This window comes from Stegostoma tigrinum, chromosome 22, assembly GCF_030684315.1.
Source record: "Stegostoma tigrinum isolate sSteTig4 chromosome 22, sSteTig4.hap1, whole genome shotgun sequence".
NCBI classification, from domain to species: Eukaryota; Metazoa; Chordata; class Chondrichthyes; order Orectolobiformes; family Stegostomatidae; genus Stegostoma; species Stegostoma tigrinum.
This window is the reverse complement of record NC_081375.1, coordinates 19,567,184-19,590,236: the sequence shown is the minus strand read 5'-3', so window position 1 is coordinate 19,590,236 and position 23,053 is coordinate 19,567,184. Positions and strand designations below refer to the sequence as shown.

The following is a 23,053-nucleotide window of genomic DNA, read 5'->3' as shown; positions in this document are numbered from 1 at the left end:
GCTTACGTTAGGATGAGATGTGAAGGCTCAGTTAGGGCACTTGAGGGCTACAAGGTAGCCAGGAAAGACCTAAAGAGAGAGTTCAGAAGAGCCAGGAGGAGACATGAGAAGTTGTTGGCGGATAGGATCAGGGTAAACCCTAAGGCTTTCTATAGGTATTTAAGGAATAAAAGAATGACGAAAATAAGATTAGGCCCAATCAAGGATAGTAGTGGTAAGTTATGTGTGGAGTCAGATGAGATAGGGGAAGCGCTAAATGAATATTTTTCAACAGTATTCACTCTAGAAAACGACAATGTTGTCGAGGAGAATACTGAGATACAGGCTACTAGACTATGTGGGATTGAGGTTCACAAGGAAGAGGTATTAGAAATCCTATAGAGGGTGAAGATAGATAAGTCCCCTGGGCTGGATGGGATTTATCCTAGGATCCTCTGGGAAGCCAGGGAGGAGATTGCCGAGCCTTTGGCATTGATCTTTAACTCGTCATTGTCCACAGGAATAGTGCCAGATGACTGGAGGATAGCAAATGTGGTTCCCCTGTTCAAGAAGGGGAGTAGAGATAACCCTGGTAATTATAGACCAGTGAGCCTTACCTCAGTTGTTGGTAAACTGTTGGAAAAGGTTATAAGGGATAGGATTTATAATCATCTAGAAAAGAATAAATTGATTAGGGATAGTCAGCACGGTTTTGTGAAGGGCAGGTCGTGCCTCACAAACCTTATTGAGTTCTTTGAGAAGGTGACCAAACAGATAGATGAGAGTAAACCGGTTGATGTGGTGTATATGGATTTCAGCAAGGCGTTCGATAAGGTTCCCCACAATAGGCTATTGTACAAAATGCGGAGGAATGGAATTGTGGGAGATATAGCAGTTTGGATCGGAAATTGGCTTGCTGAAAGAAGACAGAGGGTGGTAGTTGATGGGAAATGTTCATCCTGGAGACCAGTTACTAGTGGTGTACCGCAAGGGTCGGTGTTGGGTCCACTGCTGTTTGTTATTTTTATAAATGACCTAGATGAGGGCGTAGAAGAGAGATAATGGGAACTGCAGATGCTGGAGAATTCCAAGATAATAAAATGTGAGGCTGGATGAACACAGCAGGCCAAGCAGCATCTCAGGAGCACAAAAGCTGACGTTTCGGGCCTAGACCCTTCTTCAGAGAGGGGGATGGGGAGAGGGAACTGGAATGAATAGGGAGAGAGGGGGAGACGGACCAAAGATGGAGAGTAAAGAAGATAGGTGGAGAGAGTATAGGTGGGGAGGTAGGGAGGGGATAGGTCAGTCCAGGGAAGACGGACAGGTCAAGGAGGTGGGATGAGGTTAGTAGGTAGATGGGGGTGCGGCTTGTGGTGGGAGGAAGGGATGGGTGAGAGGAAGAACAGGTTAGGGAGGCAGAGACAGGTTGGACTGGTTTTGGGATGCAGTGGGTCGGGGGGAAGAGCTGGGCTGGTTGTGTGATGCAGTGGGGGGAGGGGACGAACTGGGCTGGTTTAGGGATGCAGTAGGGGAAGGGGAGATTTTGAAACTGGTGAAGTCCACATTGATACCTTTAGGCTGCAGGGTTCCCAGGCGGAATATGAGTTGCTGTTCCTGTTATTAAATTTGCAGACGACACTAAGGTCAGTGGAGTTGTGGATAGTGACGAAGGATGCTGTAGGTTGCAGAGAGACATAAATAAGTTGCAGAGCTGGGCTGAGCGGTGGCAAATGGAGTTTAATGCAGACAAATGTGATGTGATGCATTTTGGTAGGAGTAACCAGAGGGCAAAGTACAGGGCTAATGGTAAGATTCTTAGTAGTGTAGATGAGCAGAGAGATCTCGGTGTCCATGTACACAGATCATTGAAAGTTGCCACCCAGGTTGACAGGGCTGTTAAGAAGGCATACAGTGTTTTAGCTTTTATTAATAGAGGGATCGAGTTCCGGAACCAAGAGGTTATGGTGAAGCTGTACAAAACTCTGGTGCGGCCGCACTTGGAGTATTGTGTACAGTTCTGGTCACCGCATTATAAGAAGGATGTGGAAGCTTTGGAAAGGGTGCAGAGGAGATTTACTAGGATGTTGCCTGGTATGGAGGGGAGATGTTATGAGGAAAGGCTGAGGGACTTGAGGCTGTTTTCATTAGAGAGAAGAAGGTTGAGAGGTGACTTAATTGAAACATATAAAATAATCAGAGGGTTAGATAGGGTAGATAGGGAGAGCCTTTTTCCTAGGATGGTGATGGCGAGCACGAGGGGGCATAGCTTTAAATTGAGGGGTGAAAGATATAGGTCAGATGTCAGAGGTAGTTTCTTTACTCAGACAGTAGTAAGGGAATGGAACGCTTTGCCTGCAATGGTAGTAGATTCGCCAACTTTACGTACATTTAAATCGTCATTGGACAAGCATATGGACGTACATGAAATAGTGTAGGTTAGATGGGCTTGAGATCGGTATGACGGGTCGGCACAACATCGAGGGCCGAAGGGCCTGTACTGTGCCGTAATGTTCTATGTTCTATGTTCTAAACCTAGAGTGTTTAAGAATACTCACTATCAAGTGTGGGTGCATGAAATTGCAACAAAAGATCTGAAAAGCTTGACACTAAACACAATCAACAACAATCTCTATTTTCATTCAGAGAACTTCATTTTGTATAGTGTTTATCTTATTAGTTTTTTTAACTATTAATTTTAGAGGACTGATGGGACAAGGGGCTGAATGGAATGCTTCTACTCTTACATCTTATGTTCTTAGTATAATAATTTTTAAAAAATTACTCAAAATCATGATGTCACAGTGAGGTGAATGAATAAATTGCATGCTAGGGAGAGCAATAAGCAACATACTAAGGCAGCTCTGGATGTACGTAATTGTCTCATTTCCACTTGATCATCCCACAAACAGTTATGGAACTTTCCATCCACAGCAAAACCTAATAGGAATGACATTCCTGGTGGTTATCAAGGTCCCTCAAACTCCCTCATCTCTTACATTTGACACATCTTTGTGCATTTAGACTCATTGACATAGTCATCAGTTCTAAAAAGAAAGGATTGTGAGGCTAAGTCTCACCATATTACCAAGAAATAGATGCCAAGTTCACAGGCCCACCCTGTAACCATTAGCAGAATTGGATAATAAGACTACAGAGAGTTCAAGGGCAACAAAACATTTCGATGAGAGAGCATTAAATAATGGAAAACTGTCAATTCATAACCTGCAAAACATCAGCAAAATGAAACTGATTAGATGTGGTAAATAAGCACAAATCAAAAACATCGAAGGTACACATTTTTACTAGATGCAGAGTCATCACGGCTATATAAAATATCCACAACGTGTTTGCTGCGCTTGATCAGTGTGATTTAGAAACCATATGAGGTCGGTATAAGAGCCATAAAATAATGGTATGGAACGGATAAAGTCATGTAAATGGTGACATTTCTGTGATAACAGATAAATGAACACCAGCTCCTGTGTCATCAAAATATTATTTGCGTTCTCAAGTTTCAAATCTCTTTTTTGAGGGCTTTTTGAGTTTCCAGCAGAAGTATGAAAGAACTTGATGCAAAGATGTATCAACAGCACCAAACACGTGCAATCTGTCAGCTTATATTTGGTGTGCAATGCATATATTACACGCTAACAGTTAGAGACATTAAAAACCCATTTTGAAAGGGGAATGAGCCTATAATTTTCCAGTACAGCTACCAATATGGCACTACACATAGAGTGAAGTCAATTGGCAAAATGTTCCACGATTGATGATCACCACTATTTCTGTGGAAAAACGTTAGGCCAAAAGTTGGATTCTGGGAAAAGAAAATCCGTGATATTGGGCCCAATTTAGAAACTTGTCAGTTCCAGAATCAATTGAAAGTTCCTGGCAACATTCTTGCACATCTCAATATTTTTACATTTTTGAGCAGCATTGATATGGTCCAACAATAGCATTATGATGTAAATACAGCTCAGGATTTTTGTTAAAAGAGAACGAAAATATCCAGATAATTTTCAGCTTCTGGCTGTTCAGTTCTTAGCTCATTGCTGTCAACGACTTGCATATTGCAGTGTTGCAGTGCTCAGCCTATAAAAGCAACAGCAACTGAAATAAAGCTGCTGAATTAGGCAATTTGGGGTTCCTTTTGTAATTTTCAGGTTAAAATGGATGACCATTCACCATGAACACTCTATTCTGTTACACCAGATGGTGAGTCCTTCTAGGACTGTTGTCACCTCAAAAGTACTGTGGCCATCAGCTAACCTATGCTTTATGATCCCCCCACATTCCATAGAAACATGGAAAATAAGAGCATGAGTAGGCCATTTGGCTCTTTGAACCTACTCTGCCATTCAATATGATCACAACTGATCATCCATCTTAATGTCCTGTTCCTGCTTTCTCCCTTTGATCTCTTTAACCCTAAGAACTACATCTGATTTCTTCCTGAAAATATTCAATGTTTTTGCCTGAACGATTTTTTGTGGCAGTGAATTCCACAGGCTCACACCCTCTGGGTGAAGATGTTTGTCCTCATTCTCAGTCCTAAATGACTTACCCCATTTCCCTGGACTGTGACTTTTGGCCTTTGGACTCCGCAGTCTTTGGGAACATTCTTCCTACATTGATCTTGTTTAGTCCCATTAGAATTTCACTGGTTCTGTGAGAACCTCTGCATTCTTCTAAACTGCAGTGAACATCACCCTTCCCTATTTTCTCTTCATACACCAGTTCTGCACCTGCAATTGGGCACCCCATTGATCTTATCAGGCTGACTTTCTGTGATGTCACTAGTATGCCCTGCTCACTCCAGCAATGGTGTTTGTCACATAAAGACCACCACTCCTATGATAATGAGCCCAACATTCAAAATAATTTGTGTGTTTGGTGTAACTGCTCCACTCCAGTGTTTTTGCTTGGAAGTTGATTTTCCCCTCTACTCTAACCACATTAATCTGCTTTTCCAACTCGGTCACACAACTCCAATCGAATGGATGCCAAGTACTCCGTGGAAGTGGCAGTGAACCAGGAATCTCCCATGGCTTTTTTGGAAGGCCCTGCTATAATGTTCCATTTCATTCACCAGACAATATATTTTGAGTTATTCAGAAAGTTCAGGTGGAATACTTTTCACAACATTTACACTGTATTATATTGAGATTCAGTTCATGTTTTCACCAAGCTAAACAGACACTTAATGTACTTTGATATTCCTTCTTCATAAAATTTCAGGAGATTCATTGGGCTTGTTACACCACTCTCAGAGGAATCCTTTAAATTTTAGCTGGCTTTAAACTGAAAATCAGAATTTTTTGTCACTATGTAAAACTGAAATAAATGCTCAAATGCAGTTCATGCAGGTGAATCAATATGAAGTTAGTAAAAATTGCCGTACAACTGAAACTCCAGTCATGTCAAGCCAGTAAGAAATTCTAAGCAAAAGCCAAAAACAAAGTTAGCCCTTGTCACTTGTATTATAGATAGAAATCTTCTGAGTTCAATCAAAGTAAGTGGAAGCTGTGCTTTTAGTGTGACAGTTTGTTTGACACGCAGTGCCGTCATAATATAGAAATTTACTGGAGCTGAATATTTGACCCTTCTCAGGTCAATTATTCAATTATTCTACCAATTAATAAAACTAAATCAAAAAATGACAGCTGATTCACTCCTGTTTTTGGAGAGGTGTTAGTGCATTTAAGGTACAGATCCAATCCTTGGCTTGGATAAATCTCATCGCACACAAACAATCAATGCACAGAAATCAGACATTCCTACAGTTGTGGCACCATCGCCCAATGACATCATGGAAATGCCACGTGCAGATTTTAGCAGGTGTTACAGACAGTGGGATGCACTGATGATGACACCGAAAACATCTCCAGGCTCCTGATTCATTCATTATCTAGCCAGATACAAATCACAGGATGCATAAAAACGAACTTGTACAATAATTGTGCAATATTGTACACTGCCAATGATTGACAAGTTGTTCCAAGCTGCTGGAAACATTGACCTACAGGAACACACGTTATCTAGTGGTATGAAACGAAAACCTTTGTTCTTGGGCTGTCTCAATGAGATCACAAAGCCAGTATGTAATTCTATCAGCATATTTCATCTTCCCACCAGCATGAACCACTGTAGATTTAAACTTAGTTTGCAGAAATGGTTTTGCTAATCCGAGTTAAACTCTCTTTTCAAAGAGGACTTTGTTTGCCAAGAGATGTTTTGCACTTTGATAAATGATCATGATGCTGAGGTCAACCATAAGACAACATTGCTTCTCTTCAAATCAAATTATTAGCAACCACTTCAGAACTGTGTTTCAATATCAGTGTTAAATATATTATCAATCACTGTATGATTAATGTGCTGCCAGTTTTGAGGGCAATGTTAAGAATATTCAATAGTTGAAATCAGTCAGAAGGCAAAACCTTTTGCGCATGCTTCATGCAATTCCAATTGATTGTATGATACATTATAAATGCTCAGTACAAATTTCAAGTCTCTAACTTATAAATGTTCTTTCTGTTGTTAGACTGTTGGCTACTCACCAGAACAATCATCTTCCATTCAGGAAGGCAACTTGGTTTTGGCTGCAGAAGTCAGCCGTTCCACTCCATGATTGGCTGACCTGAGGCCTAAACAGGGTGAGTAAGGCAGTGTCACTTTTTCCTCTTATGAGTTGGAATGTCTCATTTCCACGCTGTACTCTTAGATGCCTGACAGATAACCTTTAGGAGTCAAAGTAGATCGCACCTCTGCATGAGTAGAAGTTTCCTCTGTGAGCAAAGTTGTCCAGATCTTTGTAAAGAATAAATTTACAATGTCACTACAAATAGCACCCAGAATAAATCTTCCCTAAATAGACAGCACCTAGAGACAACTAAGTAGTAAAATTATGAGGGAACTTCTGGGGTTAACCAATAATTTTAAGCCCTGATTCCACCTCTTATAGTTTGGTATCCTTTCATTCATATAACTGCTAAAAAAAATTCATACACACCTATTTTTATACGTGTTCACAATCTAAGTTACTTTTTTTTCAAACCTTTCTACCCTATGGGAATTCTTTCAAAATAAACTAGGCGTGCAACCATTTACAGTGCCTATTAGTTTGATTTATTGGCTGTGTATAAGAAACTGTAGGAAGTTCACAGTTCTGTGGAAACCTAACCTTATTTGGGTTGTTTATGGTTAATTGCCTAGAGAAATATAGTCACAAAATCGGTAGTCAATTAATCAGTGTACGCAATCTAAACGTTGACTAATGAATTGGTTTAGGAAGGTTTAATTCCAACAATACCTTTGTGATCTTAAACAACTAGTATATAATGAATGGTTTTAATGGGAAGGATTTGACTTAATGTAGTATAATTCAAAATAAAAGGTGAACATATAAAGCTGCCAAAATGGATATTTTACGGTCTGCCACACAGATATCTCAGCATGTATTCAACGCATTTTAATAAAACCTTCACCTAGAAAAGAATTGCAATAGACAACCTCAGAATGAGGTCATGCTTGTCATTTCATTTAAACCAGCACAAAGAAGTCATTACCATGGCCTCTGATTAAAATGCAGCAGTAACAGCTCAGTTTTCCTAAACTTAGTTATTCTTCTGCCAGAATATCCACATCAAGACTGTATTTTAATGTCATTGTGGGTCGCTGTTCATAATGCTGAAGGTTAGCAGAAACTAGAATGCTCTTGTACTTGTTAAGCAAGTGATAAAATCATACATTCCAAGGCCAGGCATAGATTAAAAACATTTCCCTTTTATTACCTTGAGAGCACAGTTAACTGTGAATTCTAACTTACCAGTTATATTTTATATGAGGACTTACTTCACTCACATTCATATTCTCCTGCAGCTCACAAGCAAAGGGTGTGCATTGAGTTATAATCTGTTCCAATCTCAAACCACATCTGATTCTACTGTTAACGTCTTGGAAAGACAGAGAGGTCATCAGTCCAGGCAGTGATTGAAAGTTTAGAGCCTGATGGCACTAATTTGATGCTTCTCTAACTAAAATTCTCAGCAAATATAAATGTAGCATTATTATTTTGGGGAGTTTTGTCATGCTTCATAGGGAAATAAGCTTATGATGTAATGCTTACCATTGAAATGTCAGTCATATAGTTCTGGGTTAGCAGTCAGTAGACATTTTTCCATCCCCACCCCTGTCTGCTTTCCGGAGAGACCACTCTCTCCGTGACTCCCTTGTTCGCTCCACACTGCCCTCCAACCCCACCACACCCGGCACCTTCCCCTGCAACCGCAGGAAATGCTACACTTGTCCCCACACCTCCTCCCTCACCCCCATCCCAGGCCCCAAGATGACATTCCACATTAAGCAGAGGTTCACCTGCACATCTGCCAATGTGGTATACTGCATCCACTGTACCCGGTGCGGCTTTCTCTACATTGGGGAAACCAAGCGGAGGCTTGGGGACCGCTTTGCAGAACACCTCCGCTCAGTTCGCAACAAACAACTGCACCTCCCAGTCGCCAACCATTTCCACTCCCCCTCCCATTCTCTTGATGACATGTCCATCATGGGCCTCCTGCACTGCCACAATGATGCCACCCGAAGGTTGCAGGAACAGCAACTCATATTCCGCCTGGGAACCCTGCAGCCATATGGTATCAATGTGGACTTCACCAGTTTCAAAATCTCCCCTTCCCCCACTGCATCCCTAAACCAGCCCAGTTCATCCCCTCCCCCCACTGCACCACACAACCAGCCCAGCTCTTCCCCCCCACCCACTGCATCCCAAAACCAGTCCAACCTGTCTCTGCCTCCCTAACCGGTTCTTCCTCTCACCCATCCCTTCCTCCCACCCCCAGCCGCACCCCCAGCTACCTACTAACCTCATCCCACCTCCTTGACCTGTCCGTCTTCCCTGGACTGACCTATCCCCTCCCTACCTCCCCACCTACACCCTCTCCACCTATCTTCTTTGCTCTCCATCTTCGGTCCGCCTCCCCCTCTCTCCCTATTTATTCCAGTTCCCTCCCCCCATCCCCCTCTCTGATGAAGGGTCTAGGCCCGAAACGTCAGCTTTTGTGCTCCTGAGATGCTGCTTGGCCTGCTGTGTTCATCCAGCCTCACATTTTATCAGTCAGTAGACAGTCTGGTTGTAAATCATTCTTGAATGCTGCTGATATTTAAAAAAAACCTTGACAGTGTGTTCTTTTAATTTATGTAGTCAAACTCAGTAGTTTGCCATTTCAGATAATTCCGTCCTCATTTCATACTTAAGAGTTGCCTAGCCCAAAGTTCCCTATTAACTTCACTGATGTGAAATCACTCAGCAGTCACTATGTAGGGAAAGACAGGCTTAAAATATAGACCTGTATGGCTGTGCGTCAATCTTAAAGAGCCTATGAAGGTCAACAAGCTGGCTGTGTATTCCAAACAGAAGTAAAAAGGGACATTAGTCTGCTCTCTTGAAGATTGAGAAGAGAGTTTATTGGTCATGATTTATAGTCGGACAACATAAATTGTGTGTCATCTATGACTCAGCTTACTGGAAATTGAAGGAAATTCCCATCTTTCTAATAATCTAAAAGTTCAGAAGGTTAACTCATTTTCTTAACAGTCAACATACAAGGTGTTTTAATGGCTCCGTTGGTAAAGTTATAAATCTACAGTACAGTTCAGCTGTACAGAACAGAAGCTGGGGAAGAAATTCAGTTGCAATGTAGATTGGCTTTAATTCCTGGAGGAAATGATAGTTTTGTGCACTGCTCTTCACAGATAGGTTGGAAATCATTGAGTAGGACATAAAAAGAATGGCTCATCGTGATCCCACTGAATTGAAGTAAGTGTGTGTAGTGGTGTGAACAAATTATTCCTCCCAGATTTCTTGCCTGGATAAAGTAAGCTGATCTCAGTGGAGGTACTGCAATTTCCTCAGGCCCTTCAGACTGGGGCTAGTCTAGGGAACTATCTTTTAGTATTCTCATGACTGATCATTATCCTGTTACCCATAGTGAAAGTGCACCTTGGTGCCAAGTCAAAACAGAATCAAGCTCTGCCTTATTAGTTGCCATTAACAAATACCTTGTTGCCACTGATTGACTGGACTGACATATAAAGAATGGCGATTTGGGCCTTGCACTGGAGGGCAGCCAGTATCTTTGGAATTGTATCTCAGGGTGAGACAACATCTTCAGAATAGGAGCACAGGAAAGATTATCACATTGTACATTTTCTATTCGGGTTGATAAGCAGTTTTCAGATTTTCCATGTGAGCTCAAAATGCAAGCGGCGCCTGTGAATTTCTTTAAAAATGCGTTCGTTTTTTAGGTCTTTTTTTGTGAGCACCCGCTAATAATTTCCTACAAGTCTGAAATACAGCTGAAGAAGGAAACCCAAACAAAAGGGCTACTGCAACTTGGAAGTGTTTTCTGAGTTTTTAACTTGGAAAACCTCCAAGAGCAGTTGGCTATGGACAAGCAGACAAAGAACCCGGAAGCCAATTTTACAGTGGTTTTCTTTCATGTGCTTTTGTCGACTGCATTGAATGATAAAAACAACAACAATTTCAGCTTTTAATCTGTTCCAGTCTGCACCACAACCTTCTCACAAAGTTCCCAGTGCGTTTTTACGATAATAATCAGAAATGATTGCAAAAACATGGACAACTGCTACAGCGAGGAAGGTTGCCATTCTCAAAGCACATAAAAGCATTTTGTGAAAATAAAAGGTGCAATTTGTAACAATGATTTATGGGGATGCATATTTGTGAGTTCGGGGAGTTTTTACAATATTTTGTGGGACTAATGCCTTCCATTGTATGATTATGTGTTAAATCCAGGCTCTAAAGTTAAACTCCTTACTATTTAGAACACTACAGAAGTTAATTGCACTGTATTAATGGTATTCTCACTCGCATATTCATTAAAGTGTAAATGCTGACACTGCCTGTCGCTGATAATTGCCCTTAATATTTGCTATATTAACTTGCCAAAATAACAGCAGGAAACAGTTATTAAAAACATCCCCACATTTAATTCTGGAAACACTACTTCCTGTAGAAACCAACTAGAAACCAGGCTCATTGCTTTTAACATACACCACAGGATAGGGCCAATGATATGTTGAAATCGTGTACTAGCCTTGGAAAATCTCTTTACTTTTCCCCCACTACCTGTGTGCTTATATTCAGAAGAATCTTGATGCCTCATTCCATAATTCATTTGCATTCAATGGTGGAGATGCTGAGAAAAGGAATGTTTGTCCTGAGCTGGGTGGTATCAGTGGAAGAGCAGTTTGGTGTTCTAAGCAATTTCTCTCTGAGGTTTGGGCTCATCTGTGATGTTATCCGGTGTAAAGTATTCTGAAGAGTCTCTGTCATGGCTCACAGACAAATAGTAGGTGATATACTTGAGGGCTACTGTTCCCATAAGAACATCGCATATGAAATGAGAGCAGGACTAAATCTTATGGACCCTCAAGCCTTCTCTACATGAAAGACAACTGTTTATCGCATTTAACTTCATCCACCTGCACATTACTGATATCTCTTTATTCTTGGAGAGATAAAATATCCAATTAACTCAGTCATAAATATATTCAATGAAAGAGCAACAAGAACTTTTAGGGGGAGAGAATCCCAAAGGTTTTCAATCCTTTGACTGAAAAAAATTCTTTCCCATCCCATTCCTAAGTGTTTGATCCATTAGTTTGAGGCTTAATGTGTTCTAGGTTCCCTGACAGACCAAATAATCAGCACTTTCAGAGGCTCCTGTGGTACAGTGGTACAGTCTCTATCTCTGAGCCACAAGACTTGGTTCAAGCCCCATCTACACCAGAGGTGTTTCATAACATCTCTGAATAGCTTGTTTAAAGAAATCTAACTATCAACACACTTTTAAGTAATTAATATTGTTTGTAAATTACTGAGGCCCGAATACTGATCTTGCAGCTTTCTGATCATCACAATTGCCATTGCCCAGCTTACTCTTTCTGCTGCTGTCAATTAACATGTGTATAGCTTGCCAATCAACCTGTTCAGAGATTGTATACCAAACTCTGGAGCAAGTGGGACAGGGCCTTCAGTCCTCTGGCTGAGAGGTAGGGACACTACCACTCATCACAAGAGCTTCCTTTTAAAACCAATCTCTATCTATGTTAATATGTTATCTGACTCCATGAGTCCTTATCATGCTTCCAACCTTTTATATAACTCTTTTTATTCAATGTGTTTCAGGAATATTACTATACCTTTACCAACACTACTTTTTGTGTCCTCAAAAAACTTAAAAATAAATTTGTTAAACATACCTTTTCTCTCATCAAACCATACTATGATTTCCAGTGCAATATTTAGATATATATAATAATTGGTGCTGGTATTTTCCTGACAACACCTGTCAGGCTAACTGGCCTATAGCTCCCAGTTTTCTCTCTCCTGACTTTCTTGAACAGCATTGTTACATTTGCTAACTTTAAGTCAGTGGGGATCTCGCTGGAATCTGGGGAATTGTGAAATATCAAACCAGCTCATTCATTATCTCTACATCAACCTCATTTAAAATCTTATAATGTAGTCTATCAAGTCATGAACATTTGTCAGATTTTAATCCCTTAATTTACTTCAGCACATTTCCTGTGTTGATATTCATGATCTTATGTTTGTCACTCTTTTTAGTCCCTTGATTACTCGCTATTTCTTCTATATAATTTTGTGTTTTCTACGGCAAAAATATTTCTTCAATGACTCTTCCATTTTCCCTTGACAATGTCTTCACTGCTTCTAAAGGTTCTTGAATCTTTCATGAAAATGCTTGGCTAGTATATCCTCATCTTCTGCATTTTTCCTTCTCATCAACTTTTTGGTGGCTGTTTCCTCATTTCAAAGACATTCCCAACCCTCAGACATACGACTCTCAATATTATAAGCCTCTTCCTTCAATATCCTTTCAAGTGCCACAATGATGCCACCCGAAGGTTGCAGGAACAGCAACTCATATTCCACTTGGGAACCCTGCAGCCCAATGGTATCAATGTGGACTTCACAAGCTTCAAAATTTCCCCTTCCCCCAGTGCATCCCAAAACCAGCCCAGCTCGTCCCCTCCCCCCACTGCATCCTAAAACCAGCCCAGCTTGCCCCTGCCTCCCGAACCTGTTCTTCCTCTCACCTATCCCCTCCTCTCAGCTCAAGCTGCACCTCCATTTCCTAACTACTAACCTCATCCCACCTCCTTGACCTGTCCGTCCTCCTTGGACTGACCTATCCCCTCCCTACCTCCCCACCTACACTCTCCTCTCCACCTATCTTCTTTTCTCTCCATCTTTGGTCTGCCTCCCCCTCGCTCCCTATTTATTTCAGAACCCACTCCCCATCCCCCTCTCTGATGAAGGGTCTAGGCCCAAAACATCAGCTTTTGTGCTCCTGAGATGCTGCTTGGCCTGCTGTGTTCTTCCAGCTTCACACTTTGTTATCTATTATGCCAAGACACATTTGCCAGTTTGTTTGGAGTAAAGGCCTCCATAATTATTACATTGCCTTTGTTAAGAGCTCCAACTATGACTTAATGTTGTATCCATTTGTTTAACTATTGTTATGATGCCTGTAGACTACTCCCAACAGCATTAACTAAGCTTTATTGTCCCTAATCTCCACCTCCTGATCTTCTGAACCAAGATTCTTTCACACAGCTGCCAATGGAACTAAAGCCCAACAATCAGTTAAGGCCTTCACCACGACAAGAGAACCATAATTCAGGATAGGAGAAAGTAAACCTGATATGATTGGTAGTATGGACATGATATTGGCTCTGTGGTCTCACGTTAAAGGTAAATCCTTTTACATTTAAGTAGTTTAGCAATTAAAATCCTGGATTGACATTTCTTTGAAGGCTGCTCTGAAGATTTATTCATAAATGCCGTTATTTTTGCCAGTTCTGTGAAGATCTGAAGGGAGAAATCATCCGTGAAAAGATTGGCACTTGACAACTTTGTACACTAAGGAAATATTCTTTTCCACAGCGTGGTATCATTAAAATCAAAAGTAGAATTCTGGCTATTAACTGCCTCTTCTTTCTGATGAAATATGATGCATCAAGACTAACAACCATAATAAGAAAAGAAATGTGGTAAAATATCAGCATACTCCCATTTCTTTTTGGTTATTAAATGCCACACATGCTTCCTCACTGTACATTAACCAGTCATTACCTTTCACCACTATCTAGCATGAACATATCCCTGGCCCTTCACCTTGAGCTGGAATTGTATTCCATTGGTGTTTGTCACCCTAATGTGAATTTCATATTTAGTTGGGCTTCGTCAAATTCATGTATTGTCAAATGAAAGATGAGTTCCTCTGCCCTGTCCTCATACAAATAAACTTGCCTTTGAAGCATTTCAGAGTCTTGAACGCTTGACATTTCCAAATGAACAAAGTGAAAATTAGTGGGTTTCATGCATCACAATTAACACTATGGTGTGGAATCAGCCCAACAAATCCACACTGACCATCAGAGCATCCCACGCAGACCCATCCTCCTATAACCACACATCCCTGAACACTATGGGCAATTTAGCATGTCCAATCCACTTAGCCTACATATTTTTGGACTGTGGGAGGAAACCAGAGCACCCAGAGGAAACCCATGCAGACATAGGGAGAATGTTCAAACTCCACACAGTTGCCCAAGGGTGGAATCAAACCTGGGTCCCTGGCACTGTGAGACAGCAGTGCTAACTTCTGTGCCACTGTGCCACCGTGCCACCCAGAATAATTCATTAATATTAGGCTAATATGCCATTGTTTTCAGTTTGACGAAAATAGCCTATCATCTGAATGCACAGGCTTTGAGATAAAAATATTTTTAAAAATTGGAAAAATGAATGCCTATTTCTGTTATTTTCTTTCCAAAATTCCGCACTGTTTTGCAGTCCTCCTTGGACATGCAGCAATCGTGTCTGAAAAGCCAAAAAAGCAGAGAAAATCTACCCTTGGGCATTCTCTACGCAGCTCTGTAACTCAGCTACAAGGAGGTGGAGAAACAAATGCCGTACTGTGTTACAGTGCTATGTGCTGTAATGTTCACGCAATTTGATTAGGTCTGCAATTTTAGCTATGAATATCCTTTTTAGCCTGTTTAGAATATTGAAAAATTGTAGTATCGCATTGCTGCCTGTAACAAATGTAATAATATTTGATAAAATTAAGTCATTTACAGAGCATCAAATAAGTAAATTTGCAGTTTTCAATTGTGTTCCTCTAATTAAATAAAATATTGCGTCCAATCACCTTTCCACAGAAAAAAGGAAAGGTCTTGCATTGTGCACACAGATTTTCTGAACAGCAACTAGCTTTTAGCATTCAAAGTAAAGGGGCATTAAGAAAGTTAGACTATTGCTTTAAAACTATTGGAAGATGCAAACTTTGCTCTAATGTGACTCAAGAAAAAGTTGGTGTCAAAGTTGGTGTGTGTTGGCTGCCGTTCCAGCGGCCCCTTTGTTGTATTTTCTTTCCTTCAGAGATTTATGGGCTAGATCAGGCTTGAGAACAAACGAAGAGTCGTTAGCACAATGTGTAATGCATACTAATGACAAGATACTGCTTCTGAACCCAGAGACCAAGGTCAGGTCACACAAATCTTCACAATAGATTATGAATTGGAAACTATAATTGTTCTAATAGTCTTTACTGTAGACTGTGAAGGAGCATTTTACATGAAAATTAGTATCAGGTATCTACAGATGGAGGTTTGAAGCAATAAAGCAGAAGCCAATACCAGTTATTTTGATTAACTTGTTTTGAAAATCGAGTGAATGAATTTGATTTTCTGATTTTTTTAAATGCACATTTAAAAATACAGAACTACAAAGCTCTTGATCTGGTGAGGCGGGGTCCCTGGACTTGAAACGTTAACTCATTTTTTTCTGTCTACAGATACTTCCAGACATGCTGAGTTTCTCCAGCAATTTCAGTATTTGTTTCAGATCTCCAGCATCCATAGTTCTTTGATTTATTATACTACAAAGATCTCTGTGCCTATACAGAGTATATAATAATAAGCCAAATTGACACTCTTGCACCTATGTCAGAGAACTTAGTCCATAACTACATGTAATCTAGGTTTACACTTTAATTTCATATTGTAAATATGCTATGCGGTTGGAGATTTTATCTGATGTATTAGACAACAGCCCTATCCATCTATTCAGGTGAATGTAAAAGATCTCAGAACCATCACTTTGATTGGAAGAGGAAAAATTGCTTATAATATCCCCGTCCAGCATTTGTCCTTCAACCGACTCAGGTTAACTGGTAATTTATCTCATTGATGTTTGTGGAATATTGCTATGTACAAATTAGCTACTTTGTTTGACTAAGTTAGAACAGTGAATCTGGCTCAGAAGTAATTCATTGGCTGAATGGTATACTGGGACAATTTAAGATTTTTTGGCGTCTGATTTCAGCATTTTCTTCGAAATATGTTTGGGCTTCCTGAATACCTGACACTACAGGATTTCAATGATAAAAGGATAATAAGCAAACACATTAGCTCAATTATTGTAAGATAATAAAATGTGAAGCTGGATGAACACAGCAGGCCAAGCAGCATCTGAGGAGTGTTCATCCAGCTTCACACTTTATTATCTTGGATTCTCCAGCATCTGCAGTTCCCATTATCACAACTCAATTATTGTAGCCCCTTTAAGTAACAGAATCTTAGTAACAAATACTGCTATGACAGTTGTTTAACACATAGGAACACAGGTTATTTGTTAAACTATTTAAATTATTGACACTTTTGACCCAATCCTAGCACACAAGTGGTTAAGTCCTAAACTTTGTTTTTCCGTAAATGTTGTTTAACCAAACTTGCACTCATTAGTGTGTTAATGCCATACAGGAAGAGTTCTATTAACATGTAAATACTAGTTATATCACATGGTTTAAAGTTTTACTTTGCTAATTGTTTGAAACAGTTGTAATGTGAGCCAGATGAACTTCAAAAGATCTTTTTTGTACAAACACAAGCACTAACCATGCTGTTCTGCCATTTACTGTGTTATCTGTCATTAGTGAGTTCAGTTTTTTTTGAAGACCCCCTTTTCATGTGGTCTAGTTAACTTGTTGCAACATGCACTTGGCAAGGCAGCTGTTTAGACCAAGGGCCAATACTATAAAATAAACCTAATTATTTTCTGCCAGAACATGCAACCACCCTGAGTTTAACACAAGATGTGTTCAAATCTGAGATTCCTGCCCTGACGCTGATGTGGATGTGAGGTGTTTTTAATGGGTGTTTAATTGAATGATACAGGAAACTTGCAAAGGAAACACACAAAAAAACTGTGACCATGATGGTAAAGTGTTGTAAAACATTGCAGAAGGCTTGAGGTTGGCGAATCTTAACTCATTGCTTGCCGTTTCATCACATGTTGCTTTACTTAAAGTACTAGAGAACACATAAAATTGAATTAGGATTTCCCATGGTTGAATGAGTGGCTAAGTGATGTGGTACTGAGACAAACTGATGCGAAAGATCCTTGATTTGGTTTGATCTCTCATCTGTGGCGAGCTAACTGATTTAAACAGGCGTGTTTGTACTTGAGCGAAAATTTTCTTTTGCTGATGTTGGCTATAAAGGGAAAAAATCGGCAGAGTTCTTGCTGCTGTTTGCAGCCCAGTTGGAATGTTACTTTGCATATTGGTGTTGCACAACAGATCAGCTCATCTGTGGTGTTCTCATGGTCAAATCTCTGACATAAGTACAATACAGTTGTTTGCAGAATGGCAATATGGTTTATATTTAAAAGAATAAAAAAAAACTATCTTATTGGCTAAATTCTACTTTTTAATGAATCACAGGCACAGGCATAGATGTTCACACAGGCTTTCCCAATTGTTCATCTATTAAAGACAAGATGCCACCCAGATAAGAAGGCCCGAGGCTGGTTTATACTGAGTTGGCTTATCTTAGTCAGGACATAGTTATGCTTCTCCAATTGACTTCATCACTTCTCAGTGAGAGAGAGAAGAAGCCAGCCAGTGGTTGTAATACCTGATTTATAAACAATAAACCAGGATAGAAAGGCAACTAAGATGCTTCTCATAATTAACTGACCATGCCAGCCTCAGAATGTGCAAAAATTATGCTTATTTATTTGAAATACTGGACAATAAGTATTATTCCTCTCATCTCTTCAGCGGTCCTTGGAATTTGAGATTGGCTTGCTTCTAATTTTGTGGGTTTTGAGATGGCTGAAATTCCAATACACAACTTGCTGATTCTGCCACATGCGAGGAAGGTGGTATTTGAAGGTCTGGGTAGAGATGTTGTTTAGAGGTTACCTCCAACATATTGGTTTCATCTCTGCACATTCCAATATGAGCCTAATCTATTTTAGGCAATCGTAAGAAATTGACACCCTTGAGTTGGTGGGGACATTTGACTTCCTTAGATATGCTTTGAAGATATCCCTAGAATTATTTTCCTGCTGATCTCCTGGGAATCCCTTGCAATGTCTGAGTTGCAAATAGAAAAATTAATTCACATATTTGGTATTAGGTGTGTGAATGACATGTCTTCCCAACAGAGCTTGTCTTGAATGATTAGCATCTCAGTGCTAGAGATTTTGTCTTGGGAGAGGACATTGCCGATGGATCACTGTGTTTGGATGATCCTGCAAAGACAGCATTGATGGCATTTCTGCAGTTCGTTGAGGTGTGCCCTGTAGACTGTTCAAATCTCCAAAACATGTAGGAGTGCCGGGAATCACTACTCCCCTGTTATCCATAGCCTTCATCTCTGGTTTGGTCCTCAAATGCTCCTTTCCTCAATTATCCATTGTTGTGCGCTCCTACAAAGAGTCAAGGAAATCAAGACAAACTGGAAGACGGCAATGTTTCTTCAAAAGGAAATGGAACAAAACAAGTTCTGAGTATGTAAATAACAAGACGTAGAGCTGGATGAACACAGCAGGCCAAGCAGCATCAGAGGAGCAGGAAGGCTGGCATTTCGGACCTAGACCCTTCTTCAGAAAATGAAGAAAATTTGTTATCTCAGATTCTCCAGCATCTGTAGTTCCTACTATCTCTGAGTATGTAAATGTCAGCTGGGCTAATTGATTTTGAAAATTACAAGCACATTCATTAGCTAATTGATCAGAAGGTTTTTGTGGTTTTCTGTGTTCATCACTATTGAGCAAACGTTTGCAAGTAAAAGAATGTGAAATTTGATAGGAATCAGAGCCAGGAGGAGCAAGAGTGTTAAATGTGCTGCTTCAGGTTTACATGATTCAGGTTGACAACTTTTGATAGGATTACTAAACTTGATGAGTTGGCAGCTCAGCTGACCACCAACACACAAGAAAAGGTTTTACTACAAGCTATATGTTTGTGCAATACACTTGCCAAGGCAGGGTTGTGTATCATAACCACATTATTTGGAGACATGCTCAAACAGTAATGATACCAAGGTTTATCAAGGAGCTAACATCCAGGTCTCAGTAACCTGCGGCAACATGAATTACCTCATCTTAACTTTCTGAAACCCTGCAGGGAAAGATTATGCTTTTTCTTCAAAGATCAGGCATGTTTTATTACTTGAAACATAATTTGAAAAAGTAGATGACTTCTACCAACGGAGGTGATAGGGACTAATTTGAATAGCCCCAGGAAATGGATAGAGGGACTAAAATACACAATTAACCATGATCCTGCAAGAGAAAGGGAAGCATGGCATTGAGGGTTACTGTTGAATGTTTGACTAATGTGGTTTTATAATTTAGGAGAATGGTTCCAGGGATGAGAATTTGAATTATATGGCTAGGTTGAAAAATCTTGGATTGTTCCGCTCAGAAAAGAGCGGTTTAAGAGAGGTTTTCAAAATTTGAGGGGTGAATACAGGAGATGAACTAAATTTTCCCGTTGGTGGTAGGGTTGAGACCAAGGGACACAGATTTAAAACGCAAGAATCAAAGTCAACTTGAAAATCTTCTTTACGCATGACTGATGATGATCTAGAATTCAATGTCCAGAAGGGCATTCGTGGAGAATTGGAGAACTCTTTGAAGGGAAAACGTTGACAGGGTCATGCTGAAAACAGGAGAATGGAACAAGCTGAGTTGCTCTTTCAGACATAGAGCAATAACAGAAAGTGCAGGAGAACCTCAGCTGTTTGGGCAGCATCTGTGGAAAGAGAAACAGAGTTAACCTTTAGAATTCAGTCTGACTCTTCTTCAAAACTCAGCATCCTTCCATGTTGTAACCAATCAGATGGCAAGAGATAAGGCAGCCCCCCTTTTTTTAAGTCTGCTCTGTTGGACATCACAATTATTTCTATTTCTTTTTTTGAATGCAGCTACACTTCAAGTCAAAATTGGACAATGTTTTTCATGTAAACAAAGTGTGAAGCTGGATGAACACAGCAGGCCAGGCAGCATCCCAGGAGCACAAAAGCTGACATTTTGGGCCTAGACCAGATGAAGGGTCTAGGCCCAAAACGTCAGCTTTTGTGCTCCTGAGAGGCTGCTTCACCTGCTGTGTTCATCCAGCTTCACACTTTGTTATCTTGGATTCTCCAGCGTCTGCAGTTCCCATTATCTCTGATCACAATGTTTTTCATGTTCTCAGTTTTTAAAATATACATGTCCAGTTTCAAGCCCACTCATTGCTCAGAGTGGATAGATACTAAGACATAGCTAGAAGCATGTGAGAACTTCAACACAGGATCTACAGGCAGAAAATCAGCTCTCTTGACTATTCCCCTTAGAAACTTCATGGAACAAGACTTTTATTTTCAGTAGGGCTTGTTGGCACCTCCATCTGTCTTTCCACCACCACCACCACTACCCCCGCACTGTCCTCCCCCAGCATCTGCCTCTCACCAATTGTGATTATTGCTTCCATGGGAATGAGAATAATACAATATTTGTGTTGGGTGAGGGAAGGGTGTGATTGGGAAATAGACTGAGTGAGAGTGTAGGTTATTCCTTAGTGGCCATTCATCTGTTCTGCTCTCCTGAGGCCCTGGATCTTAGATATGTTGCCTCAAAATTAGAGGCAGCACATTTCTGTTCCTCACTTCCTTCCTTGTCCACTTTTATCCCTACCTGCTTGATTGGAAATATTGCCTTTTTCCTTCTGTCTTTGGGAAGTTCACCTTTCTGCGGGTTTTCAGATCCTATCCCAGTGAGGATGAGAGACTCGGGGAGAAATCTTCTCTCCATTTTTGTGCTTGCAGCACTTGCAAAAGCTGGTGAGCTGCTGTAATCCATGTCATGATATCTTTAATTGGCAGTCCTTTGACAGAATGGGTATGTCACACACCCTCCTGGAATGGGATGGTAATACCAATGCTTGAAGAACAAGGCTCAGGATTGGCCACTCCTTCATCAATCATCAATCAGGTACCAAGCCTGCAAGTGTTCCCAATAGTCCAGCAAGGATAAAATACAGTATAGTTCACCCTTAATTTGGAAACAGACCACAATGTTAGTTGGATATAATTGAATGGTATTCTCACTGCACTAGGCAAAGTGAGGAAGTAAATAATGATAAAACAATTTTAAAACATACATCAAAATATTGTCTGCATTGGAACTGAACTATCATAATCTTTTAAGTCTAGCATTTTTCTGAAGATCTTAAACTACTGCAATGTTGATGTGTAATGACATCAGTCCATCAGTGTATCAGAACCATATAGGACAGACTGATGATCTACTGACTCTTCTTTCAATAAGCTTTTTCTTAATTTTATATATGATACATATTTTTCTCTCTTGGGATGTAGGCAACACTGGCATTACTAGCATTTATTGTCTATCCCTGGTTGCGCTTATAGTGCAGCTGAGAGTCAACCACATTGCTAGGAGCCTGAAGTTACGCAATGGTCAGACCATGTAAGGCTGCTAGATTCTCTCGCTTTAAAGGGTATTAGTGAACAAGATGGATTTTTACAAACATTCAGAGGGAAAACCCTGAATTACTTAGAAATGAACAATCTGAACATTGGAGCTCCAGTTTGAGGCACTGGAGACCTGTTAGGCCAGCATGTGTCATTCAGTTGTTTTACTGATAATTTTATGGTTACCTTTATATTATAGAATTAGTAACTGAATTTAAATTCATGCCTTGTCCATAGAGAATCAGCCTGGGCTTCTAGGATGAAAAATGACAGGCTCACTACATCATCATCTCCTCAAAAACAGTCACCTTTGTCACATCCAGTACATGCCCCCTATCTCTAGAATTAACTTCAATGAAGATGTCAGTCAACAGGATAATATGGGGATAGCAAGAATTGCAGATGCTGCAGTCAGAGATAACACAGCATGGAGCTGGAAGAACACAGCAGGCCAGGCAGCATCAGAGGAGCAGGAAAGTTGACATTTCAGGTCAGGACCCTTCTGCTGCCTGGCCTGCTTTGTTCTTCCAGCCCCATAGAGTGTTATATCTGGATAATATGGGTTTGTTTGTCAACAAAGATGTGTGCATATTTTGAAACATTCTCAAACTTTTAATATTTGGAAGAAGCAAACATAGTATTAATCATAAAAGTACATTTTCATTGAATAAATATATGAATACATCCATCAAAATGCACTCATTTCTTTTCAAAATGATTTGTTTAGCATCAATAGGATTGTTGTCTTTTCACCATTAAAGTCATATTTGCAGACAAACATTTTTTCAGTGCTTGTAAAAGAGTTGCAATCATGGTAATTTTTTTGTGACAGTGACATCACTTATGTTGAAATGTTTGCACGGTAGTTTTCACACTGGGCTAGAGACCTAGAGTTCATGAGGCTAAATCCCACCATGGCAACTGAAATTCAATTTGGTAAATCTAGCAAATTGTGAGCTGGCACCAGAAACAATGATCATAAAAGCTGCTGGGTTGTCATAAAAACCGAATTGCTTCCCTAATATTTTTCTAGGAATGGAGCTCACCAGGCTTACCCACTTTGACCTCCAAGTAAATCCAGCCCCATATACTGTGGTTGCTGAATACCATCATAGAACAAATTTGTTGCATTGTGTCTTGAAAGAAAGAAATGTATTATTCCACAAATGGTGAAATT

General features: G+C 40.2%; 1 long non-coding RNA gene across 3 annotated transcripts in view; it reads left to right on the top strand.

Moving 5' to 3' along the window:
• Nucleotides 1–23,053, top strand: part of LOC125463842 (uncharacterized) — a 122,067-nt gene that overhangs the window by 93,683 nt on the left and 5,331 nt on the right. For all 3 annotated transcript variants that reach the window (XR_007249923.2, XR_007249922.2, XR_009447053.1), the window contains 2 exons: nucleotides 6,524–6,635; nucleotides 13,661–13,798. This is a non-coding gene — a long non-coding RNA (uncharacterized LOC125463842). The remainder of the gene's footprint in view (nucleotides 1–6,523; nucleotides 6,636–13,660; nucleotides 13,799–23,053) is intronic.